The following is a 12,140-nucleotide window of genomic DNA, read 5'->3' as shown; positions in this document are numbered from 1 at the left end:
CTGCTGCCGAGATCCTGCCGGATCTGCTGCCCTTGCTTGCTACGTATGCTGCTGACCATGAATAGTCTCATATTGTTCCTTGGTTGATGGCTATTGGCGTGCTGCCATTGTCCATGCTGCGCTAATCATAGCTACTCAGCTGTGTGCTACTGGTTCTAAACGTGGTATTACTTTCTTTACTTAAGTTAAAAATCGCTTCCTAAACGCTCAGCTCAAAAGCAGTAGCGTTCGTCATTGATCGATCTCAGTATGGTCAACTAGAGAGTGTAGAAATAGAGTAACGACACGCTTGATTCCGCCGCAAACGGGCTCCTTGGGTATAGTTCCAAACATTGGGACTGCCTGCCTCATTGAGATAGACGGAGCACTTCCGCATTCCATTCTTACAATGGGAGTCGACGCTAGTGTCAGAACTCTCTTTATGGCACTGGGTTAACGGTAGTTCACCAACAGTGTTGCTTAAGTTTCTGTTCCTTATCGTAGCAACGATGGGCTTGGGGTTCTGTTATGGTCCCCAGTTTAGCGTGTATTTGTTAAAAGTAGTTCACTTTATCTCAAGATTGGGTTTCTAGACCTAGTTGCTTGCTTCTCTCTCAAAAGATGACATCACCGATCTATCGTTCACAGAGGAACGGATGCGCGCGATAGGGCTGGTAAGTGCTACTGCCATGGTAGATAGAGAGAGAGGGCATGGCGTCACTTTGTGAGCCGCTTTGCTGTTCTGGCTCTAAATGTTCAGATTAATATCTTTATGTAGGCTACTGGTTAAAACACGGATATGCTCAGTTGGCTGCATCTTGCTTAATTTATAGTTATTGTATTCATGGATAGTTCAGTGGCTTTAGACGGTACTCTTATTCTGAAGAGCTCGTCCACCGGATGTTGTTTGAAGCTTATAGTTGATGACCGAACACTTCTCTACCCATGCGAAGGAGAGAGGGGAAGCTAACTTGTGAGTAGTGTTCAAGAAGTAGTTGCACTGCAGTTTAAATGTTAATGCTGCTAGAATTCATTGAAATTAGTTATCTCTCGTGTAGCTGTCTGGCATCTATTTGCAGAGTAGGAAAACTCACCGTTCATGTTGATGCTAAAATTGCAGCACTAAATTTACTCAACACTTACTCAACCCTAACCAAGTAGTTGTCCCCAGCATCACAGACCCTGACCCTGTGAGCCCAAATTTGTTCTTCATGGGGCGGCGGGACCCCTCTCTGCTTTGGTGTCATCTGTGCTCTGAACTCCTCAGCCGCTGGCACTACTTCCATGTGCACCCAGTTTCCCTGCCTGAAATCCCTAACGACCCCCAACTCACTCTTCCTAGTATGACTCTTGGGAGTTTCAAATCCTTACAGTATTTGGGGGCGGCTGTAGAAAAGAGTCAACCTAGTCAGAAACAGCAACCCTCCCCCTGGCCTATTCCCATTGATTGGCTCCACCCACCTCACCTGTCACCTCACCTGTCCTCACTCACTCCTCATTAGAGGCCCGCTATATATACTGCCTGAGTGCCTGTCACTTCAGTTATTGTTTGTCAGCAGCAGCAGCAGCAACTCCTCTGTCCTAGAGTCTCAGTGGGCCTTGGTTATGCGTCATTGAATAAAAAAACATAACCGTGAAGCCTCATCACCTCCTTGCCCAATAACAGTATGCTCATGTGTGCAACGGAAATAAATGGCTTAAACGGAACCCAGTTGTCAAAAATTCTTGCCGATGTTCCATGGCGATGTTCAAATATCCTGTGAACCAATATTAGAACTCTATTTTACATATATATATATATATATATATATATATATATATATATATATATATATATGCATACACTATAATTATGGACTGAGTTATACACACACACACACACACACACACACACACACACACACACACACACACACACACACACACACACACAGTAGCACAAGACTGTATAATCTATGTCACACACTTCATATAAAGATCAGTCCATAATAATTCAGCTCTGTACATCATACAAAAAATAAAATATCACTACAGTAAAGTATTTAACAATACAAAATATAACTACTTGCTGTATGGCAATCTCAACCAGACACTGACCTCTTTGTGTCACTAATTAAATTCTCATTAGTGGCCTGGTGACTTTTTCTTTGAAATAATGTGTAGTTTTCTAAATATTTAACTTTAAGCGCTTATACTTTACTTTCCATTTTTGTCACTTCTACTCTACTACAATTACAGCATATGACAGCTTTAGTTATTGTTACTTTGCAGATTTAATTATTAATACAACACCTACAGTAACCACATACAGCCGATCTACAATGTGACACGTTATGAGCTTGCATATATATAATAATATATAGGGGCGGCCATAGCTGAGTGGTTAGTGAGACCACCTAGGGAGCCAGAGGCCCCAGGTAGGATTCCAGGCCAGGCCAGCAAATGTGTCGATTAAATGAAATTTGTCCCTGAGCAAGACTCTTAACTCCTAATTGCCCTCATTGGAAACAAGACCCCAAGGACTTTCATGAACGGACCTGTTAAAGGAATTATCCTTATCCTTTATAATAAGCAATCCATGCTGTATGATAAATTACCACACATGAAATCCAATTCTGTCTATCCAATGGCTCAGTCAGTACACTGTCTACCTGTCAGTCTGTAGGTCCCTGGTTCAAACCCCAATTTAACCAGTCCAAATATAATTTACTGAACCAAAATCATGACTTTGTTAATTAATGCATGTTCACTTCTTCTCTCTCTTTCTGCCTCTCTCTCTCTCTCTCTCTCTCTCTCTCTCTCTCTCTCTCTCTCTCTCTCTCTCTCTCTCTCTCTCTCTGTCACTGCCTCTCACTGCCTCTCACTGCCCCTCTCTCTCTCTCTCTCTCTCTCTCTCTCTCAATTCAATTCAATTCAATTCAATTCAATTCAATTCAATTCAATTCGCTTTATTGGCATGAATGTAACAATTACAATATTGCCAAAGCATCAAGTGCAGTAAATACTGAAAAAAGAATACAGCAGAAAACATTATCAAATATACAAATAAAACATGAACTTATATACGGTAATACAATATGCAAATACTGTCATAATGGTCCAAATATACATCATCGAACTGTGTGTGTGTGTGTGTGTGTGTGTGTGTGTGTGTGTGTGTGTGTGTGTGTGTGTGGTGTGTGTGGTGTGTGTGGTGTGTGTGTGTCAATATATAGTCAGTGTCAAAATATAGTCAGTGTCAAGATAATAGTCACATTGAGTGTTGTTTGCTTATATGTCCCTCAGTTTGTGACATGCAGTCACATATTGTGCAGCCAAGTGTGCTGCAGGTCCCTCTCCTAATAGAATGTGTTGTTTGTCATTGTCATCTAGCTCTGTAAAATTTGGAATTAACAACCCAAATTTCTTAAAGTATGCTTAAAGTATTATTATATTTGTCACATTTTAATAGAAAGTGCATCTCATCTGTTAAGTGATCAATAAGTCTCAGGACAAGTTGACAGAAGGGACTCTTTTGAGGCTTCCTCTCCTGGGCTTGCAAGGCTTGGAATCTCAGGGTGTCTTGGGGGCTTGATTTAAGATGTAACCAAAATGTAAGTGTTCTTTTTCTAATGTTAATAATTAATGGGTAACGGCCTAATTCTGCCCTGCATGCATTGGTTGGGGTTTTCCTTTGGATGTTTAATGAGGCGCAGTTTACGGAGCTAGTTCAGGCCAGGCAACTCAAGGGATTGGGCTAACCGATCAGGTGACTAAGTCACATGCACTCTTCTCCTGGTCGGTGAGTTATAAGTAATGCTCTGCCTACCTGTTCAGTCTGGTTGCGCTCTTCTGCTGCTCTGACGTGCGACGCTGCTGCTGCTGCTGCTGCTCTGCTGCCGAGATCCTGCCGGATCTGCTGCCCTTGCTTGCTACGTATGCTGCTGACCATGAATAGTCTCATATTGTTCCTTGGTTGATGGCTATTGGCGTGCTGCCATTGTCCATGCTGCGCTAATCATAGCTACTCAGCTGTGTGCTACTGGTTCTAAACGTGGTATTACTTTCTTTACTTAAGTTAAAAATCGCTTCCTAAACGCTCAGCTCAAAAGCAGTAGCGTTCGTCATTGATCGATCTCAGTATGGTCAACTAGAGAGTGTAGAAATAGAGTAACGACACGCTTGATTCCGCCGCAAACGGGCTCCTTGGGTATAGTTCCAAACATTGGGACTGCCTGCCTCATTGAGATAGACGGAGCACTTCCGCATTCCATTCTTACAATGGGAGTCGACGCTAGTGTCAGAACTCTCTTTATGGCACTGGGTTAACGGTAGTTCACCAACAGTGTTGCTTAAGTTTCTGTTCCTTATCGTAGCAACGATGGGCTTGGGGTTCTGTTATGGTCCCCAGTTTAGCGTGTATTTGTTAAAAGTAGTTCACTTTATCTCAAGATTGGGTTTCTAGACCTAGTTGCTTGCTTCTCTCTCAAAAGATGACATCACCGATCTATCGTTCACAGAGGAACGGATGCGCGCGATAGGGCTGGTAAGTGCTACTGCCATGGTAGATAGAGAGAGAGGGCATGGCGTCACTTTGTGAGCCGCTTTGCTGTTCTGGCTCTAAATGTTCAGATTAATATCTTTATGTAGGCTACTGGTTAAAACACGGATATGCTCAGTTGGCTGCATCTTGCTTAATTTATAGTTATTGTATTCATGGATAGTTCAGTGGCTTTAGACGGTACTCTTATTCTGAAGAGCTCGTCCACCGGATGTTGTTTGAAGCTTATAGTTGATGACCGAACACTTCTCTACCCATGCGAAGGAGAGAGGGGAAGCTAACTTGTGAGTAGTGTTCAAGAAGTAGTTGCACTGCAGTTTAAATGTTAATGCTGCTAGAATTCATTGAAATTAGTTATCTCTCGTGTAGCTGTCTGGCATCTATTTGCAGAGTAGGAAAACTCACCGTTCATGTTGATGCTAAAATTGCAGCACTAAATTGCTGCCATCATCTCAATGTTCATGTTAGTGCTGAAGTTGCTGTACTAGATTGCTGCCATCAACACGATGGTCTCCATTATGCTAAAGCTCCTCACTGCATGCTTCTACTGTTCAGATTATGCTAGTCGTTCTTCAACTGCTACTAACTGACTGCTGATCATGATTAGGCTAAAACTGCTGACATTTTTCTGCAGTCAATGCATGCTACTCATACTAGTGCCATCATGCTAATTATGTTGACTGCATTCCTAGGCTACTGCATTAATGCTACTCATTCTGCAATTGCTGGCAAAATGTCTGCTAATCATGATTATGCTAATGATGTGGACTACATTGCTACCACTGCTATAATCGACTAATGCTGCTAGTACTAAAAAAAAAAAAAAATTGCTGCAAACGTGCCGATCATGAACATGCTAAGTTACTACTAGTGCTATGGCCACTACCTCATTAATACTGCATTCATCTACCTCACATTTAGCAATTGAAAGCAATATCACGCAAAGTCATTTATCAGCATTTATTGATATTCTGCTTTGTGCTTCTTTTTCCATGTCCGGCTTAATGCATGGTGATGGGATGCCTAATGCCGATGGGGATGAGTGCTGTTCACCTTGGATACTGGGGAAGTCAGGTTTGCAGGCCTCGTGTCTTCAACAGTGACAGTGTCAGTGTCAAATCATGTAGCAGTTCAATTGCTCTAATATGTGGTGGAGGTAAAGTAGGCCGTTTCATATTACGATGAAATAATCAAATGAACTTGCAGTGCAGATTAGACGTTATTGGTTGCATTCTACCGTTGTTATGCTCTTTTATTGCTAAATTACACTTGTTAAGGATCAGGATGAGCTAAAGGGATTCTCATTTTACTGCATACACTTGGATAAGAGATGGTAGAGACGTTGTAGCACAGGCTAACACGGTACGTTTGCTTCTTGTAGAAGCTTCAGATTGTCGTAGCACAGCATGTTTGCTTATGTGGAAGCTTTAGATTGTTTGTAGCACAGGCTAGCTCAGCATGTTGCTTCTATGTGGAAGATTAGATTGTTGTAGCACAGGCTAGCACAGCATGTTTTGCCTATGTGGAGGCGAATTGTTTAGCACAAGCTATCACAGCATGTGTTGCTTCTTATGTGGATAGCTCTGGATTGTTTGTAGCATAGGCTAGCACAGCATGTTTTGCTTCCCACGTGGGAGCTCGGATTGTTCGTAGCACAAGCTAATTCAGTTGTTTTGCTTCTTATGTGGAAGCTTGGATGGTCGGTAGCACAAGCTAAACACAGCATGTTTTACTTCCCATGCGTAAAGCTATCAAATCGATTGTAGCACAAGCTAACTCAGCATGGCTTGCTTATGGGGATAGCTCTGGATTGTGGTAGCACAAGCTATCATGGCATGCTTGCTTCCATGTGGAAGGTATATGGTACAGTATATAGAAAAGTTGGTTGCCAAGTGATGTTGTCATGTTATGAGCAACAAGCTTACAGAAGTAAAGTTATTGCAACAGGATAGATGGTGGGGCTTTAGTAGAGTCAAGATATCAGTCATTTGTCAATGTTGGCTGGTGCGCACCAATCCGCGAAATATCTCGCAGGACGGATAAAGAGGGACTCCGATCCTGGCTGCTCCTGTTATCAATAGTTACACTATGTTGATGGGCTCTTTGCTTTTCTCATGCTTATCAAAAGCTGGGTGACTGGAAGTCTTTGTCCCCGTATAAAAGGCGCTGCTTTATCCGCCAGATTGGGATGCTCACGGCATATTTGGCACCACATCACGGTGTGTTCATCACTGGTGACGAGTGTTGCAGCGCAACCAGCAGCTTGCGGTGTGCAACTGACTGTGTCAGGATTTGAGGCCACACTCGCGCATTGGCGTGCAGCATGCGTCCCCACACATCCACAGTGAAGCACGCACTTTTCACTGGATGTGTGAGTGGCTTCAGGAAGTAAATTCCTGTCCCAGCGGTCTATAACGGCGTCATCTCGTCCAGGGTGGCTTACCATGGTAATTGCAAGAATAATTCTGCTTCTGGTTCTAGATTCCAGGTTGAACTACCTACGCTCTTGGCGGCTCTGTGAGCTCTCAAGGCAGCGTGAGAGAGCTGCTCGAGATGTGGGCTTCTCAGTGTCTCAGCACTATGCTGCATCATCTACTGTGCGGGCCAGCACAAGGCTCTCAAGGCAGCGTTGAGAGAGCTGCTTGAGATGTGGGCTTCTCAATGTCTTCTCGGCACCTATGCTGCATCATCTACTGAGCTGCCTAGCCTCGCTGCTAAACTCTGCTAAATCAATTCTGCCAACCCTCTGGCGTCTGGCTCTGTTGGGCCGATTCAGACTTGCAACAGATGGCATTTCGTGCTAAATCTATTAGGCTATGGATGGAGAGGGATATCGGCATTAGTTAATATTATTCACATGTCTAATAATCTGCGTCAAGCTATAATTTAAGCTTGTATACCATATTCTTTCTGCATCAACCGCTATGATGCTAATTGCTAACATGCTGCCACATGGCGCTTAACCCATTTAGACCAAGGCCGATTTAAAAAATCGCCTTCTAAATCCTGACTAAGTTCTGGAAACTTCAAATGGTTATTAAAAAATATATATATATATATATAAAATGCATGTTGCTATACGGTAAATGGCAACATGAACCCAAAATGGGTTAAATTGGTCATAGGATGGCCGGGCTAATCCAGAATTGCAATAACATTGTGTTTGTCTCTCCATCTGTAGGCCTAAACTTGAACTGGTTCACTGCAAAGCTGCGAGAGATCTGCTCAAGCTGTGGGCTTTCTCCATCCTCCGTATTGGTGTAGCTACACCTGCAGCGCTGCTTGTCTTCTGCTTCTCTAAATCTATGGGGTGATGGTCCTCAGGAGTTTACGTAGATATTGGTTAATAAGGATGACATTCTGCAGGCAAAAAGCTCGTGAGTATGAGTGCTCTCGCTGTTCTATCGCTAATTCAATAAATGCTGCTTGAGCATTATTGACGCTTTAATTACAACTCGGGTGGATTGCTGGGGATTTAGTTTAGTGGTGATGTCATGGTTTATTTATAGCGCTAAAAAATGTTGGGTTTCTATGGCAGCGTTAAAAAATGTTGGGTTTCTATGGCAGCGTTAAAAAATTTTGGGTTTCTATGGCAGCGTTAAAAAAGATTTGGGTTTTCTATGGCAGCGTTAAAAAATGTTGGGTTTTCTATGGCAGCGTTAAAAAATGTTGGGTTTCTATGGCAGCGTTAAAAAAGATTTGGGTTTTCTATGGCAGCGTTAAAAAATGTTGGGTTTTCTATGGCAGCGTTAAAAAAAAAAATTGGGTTTTTCTATGGCTATGCAGTCAGGCTAATCATATCAAGCTCAGTCTATTAGTAATTGCTGCTTCAGGGATCGTTGGGTACTGATTCAGATTTTAAGTAAAGATAGCACGTCTTTACACACATAGTCAGTACACTTTATTTATTATGGATGATAAACAATAGTTATCATTCATCATAGGATGACCTCATTTATATATATATATATGTATATAGATATATATATATAGCAGATTTCTTTGAAAAATAAATAAATATAGAATGTCCTTTTCGAATCCTACTCGTGGTGCGGCACAGCAGTGGACACCGTAGTGTTAGGATACCGTCTAGGACTCCTGGGTTCAGGAATCAACCGGTACCTGGATTCATCAGGCTTGTTGAACACATGGTGCATGCTGCATTTGCAAGTTAAACTTAAAAAATTAAATGTGAGGAACACTATCATGTTAGTAAGAAACAAGTCATGGAGCTCCACCATTCTCACAGATGGTTGGTCCGGCGTCAGGCCCTGTGCTCTCAAGCCGTTTTGGGGGTTCTTGCTGTTTTGGGGGTTTAATTCATTCCCTGTAAATGCTAATTGGCATGTAACATTCATTAAAATGTTATCCTTACAGGGAATGAATGGATTCAGAGGCCTGACGCCAAACTATGCTTCCTCTTGTTTCTATACCATGCTCAAGCTTGCTAAATATATATTGCTAATAAATATATATTCTAATCCAATCTAAGAGTTGTCTGACTGAAATGAGGCGCAGTTTACGGAGCTAGTTCAGGCCAGGCAACTCAAGGGATTGGGCTAACCGATCAGGTGACTAAGTCACATGCACTCTTCTCCTGGTCGGTGAGTTATAAGTAATGCTCTGCCTACCTGTTCAGTCTGGTTGCGCTCTTCTGCTGCTCTGACGTGCGACGCTGCTGCTGCTGCTGCTGCTCTGCTGCCGAGATCCTGCCGGATCTGCTGCCCTTGCTTGCTACGTATGCTGCTGACCATGAATAGTCTCATCCCACCGCCTCCCCGGCATCCACCTGTAGGCTCTGTTTCTAGATCCCCTTGGGGGTTTAATTCATTCCCTGTAAATGTTAATTGGCATGTAACATTCATTAAAATGTTATCCTTACAGGGAATGAATGGATTCAGAGGCCTGACGCCAAACTATGCTTCCTCTTGTTTCTATACCATGCTCAAGCTTGCTAAATATATATTGCTAATAAATATATATTCTAATCCAATCTAAGAGTTGTCTGACTGAAATATGGATCTACAGAATTCTGCATGCAGGGTCTCTGTGGGATGTTTGTCCCATCTAGAGTAGTCCTGATGACTGAGTGGACCCCAATCTCTCTCTCTCTCTCTCTCTCTCTCTCTCTCTCTCTCTCTCTCTCTCTCTCTCTCTCTCTCTCTCTCTCTCTCTCTCTCTCTCTCTCTCTCTCTCTCTCTCTCTCTCTCTCTCTCTCTCTCTCTCTGCCTGCCTCTTCCTGCCTCCGCCTTATCCCTCGAAACCGCTTATTGCTGCTTGCAGCTATATTTTTTGGCTTGTTTTCCTAGATCTGTATCACGATGGATCAAGTAATAAATGCTCTCATGTGTAAGGAGAAAAAAATAAGTTTACAAGGTTTAACCCCATGACCAAATGAAAGGCTATTAAAACATGGAAAGGATATTATTCTTTTCTAATGAACATTGCTCACCTTTACTGAGGTAAAAATATGATGAAATCCAGCATACAAGTGGAACGCTGCTATCCGATTATGCACCAGAGCTTATTGATTACTTATTGATTAAATTAGTTAATTTTGGATTAATATATCACTGTCCTACGTCGGAAGGGATCTTCTGGACACAGCTTTCATCCACTATAGTTTCCTCATCAGATGGTAAGATTTATTAGGCTATTGTGTGTGGTGTTCATGTGATCAATATACAGTAGCCTACAGTATTATAAATTAATACTGCACGGGTCTGCGCCTCCGCAGTGACATTAAGGCATGATAGTCTATTTTCATTATTACGTGACACTTTGGCTGAGATGGCCGCTTGCCCGAAACTGGCAAACACACTGAGGGACCTAATAATTCAGCTCTAAATGCAACTAATAGCCTACAAAATAAATAAAAAGTGGTGGGATCTGCATCATGTCTATATTATGCATAGGCTACAAGCAATACATCGTTTGACATATTTTTTCTTTTTTTATATATATGTGTTGTGTTGCCAAATGTTGGGCACATACTATTTTATTTGTTGTAATTGATTTTGGCATGAAGAATAAAGCATTCTAAAGACATACGCACATTTGATCCCTGGTAAGACAGCCTCTGGGCTGACTTGAGAACGTGCGCACCTCACGCTCCTCTTTATTTAAAACACATTAAAACATTATTTATACTCTGAACTTTTGTTCATCATTAAATAATGTCCTGTAATAACCTGCTGCAAACTACCTGGCTTTCGTGAGTGACATGACACCAAACAATTACTAGAATTATCTTTCATGTTTAGCAAATGATTCCTAAGACATTCGCAAAGAGTATATAAACCATTTGCAGACGTTATCATGTGCCTTATAGTAAAGTGAAGACTATGCATTATTTCATGTTTAATAAATGATTCGTAAGACATTCGTAAAGAGAATGTAAATCATTTGCAAACATTATCATGTGCCTTATAGTAAAGTGAAGACTATGCATTATTGTCTCCGCCAGGCCGAAAGGCATGGCGAGAGAGTATGTTTTACCCCCTGTCCGTCCGTGTGTCCGTGTGTCCATCTGTCTGTGAAAAGCTAATCTCCGGCACCGTTGGCCCGGTCGCTGCGAAACTGTGCACACACACTCCCTGGATGCCAATTCAGAACCTTTTTTACATGGCCCTGTTATAGCGCCACCAGGAGGCCAATTTGTGCAAAACCCATTTTTTCATATTACTCCTACAGATTTGATCCAAACATCACGCGAATCAGTACACAGTATCTCTATAGTCATGTGATCAACACGGATCTGTCTGATTTTCCATATTCCATCCTGATTGGCTAAGGTTGGCTTCCAAAGTTTGCAGGATTGGTCCGTTTTGAACTAAATGCCTCAAATCATGAACGCAGCTTGCGGTTTCCGTGAAATTTCACACGCACATTCCCACTACGCCAAGGAACAAATGGCACAAATATTCAAATCAGCCTCATGGTGGCGCTATTAAAGGCTGATTTGCGTTTTTAACTACAACTGCACCGATCTGCGTGAAACTTTGCACGCATACTCCCTAGCGGGCAAGGAAAAACATCTGCCCTGCATTTTTCACTTTAGCCTTTTATAGCGCCACCAGGAGGCCGACTTATGTAAAACATATTTTTTTAGATTAAGCCTTCAGATTTTATAAAAATTTCACGCAAATGGATACACACGATCTGTATAGTCAAGTGATCAAGATGGATCTGTTTGATTTTTCATATTCCATCCTGATTGGCTAACATTGGCATCTAAAGTTTACAAGAGTGGCCCGTTTGGAACAAAATGCCGCAAATCATGAACGCAGCGTCCGATTGCGGTGGAACTTTGCACTCACATTTGCACTAGGTTGAAGAACAAACGTCACCCTTTTAACATTGCCCTATTATAGCGCCACCAGGAGGCCGATTTTTTTTTTTTTATATAACTCCTAAAAAAAATCCAAACATCATGCAAATCAGTACACATTATCTCTATAGTCAAGTGATGAAGATGGTTCCGTCCGATTTTTAATATTTCATCCTGAATGGCAAATTCAAAACATTGCTGGCCCACAATAACCTACCTGACCTGGCGGAGACCTGTGCTCCGAGGAGCACTTTTTCTAGTTATTTCATGTTTAACAATGATTAGTAAGAC

General features: G+C 42.1%; 1 protein-coding gene across 1 annotated transcript in view; it reads right to left on the bottom strand.

The window, feature by feature from the left end:
- Positions 1–12,140, bottom strand: part of LOC308081307 (cytosolic phospholipase A2 gamma-like) — a 147,220-nt gene that overhangs the window by 82,725 nt on the left and 52,355 nt on the right. The window lies entirely within an intron of this gene.

This window comes from Gymnoscopelus braueri, assembly GCF_963280865.1.
Source record: "Gymnoscopelus braueri genome assembly, contig: SCAFFOLD_154, whole genome shotgun sequence".
Classification (NCBI taxonomy): Eukaryota; Metazoa; Chordata; class Actinopteri; order Myctophiformes; family Myctophidae; genus Gymnoscopelus; species Gymnoscopelus braueri.
This window is presented reverse-complemented; position numbering and strand designations above follow the sequence as displayed.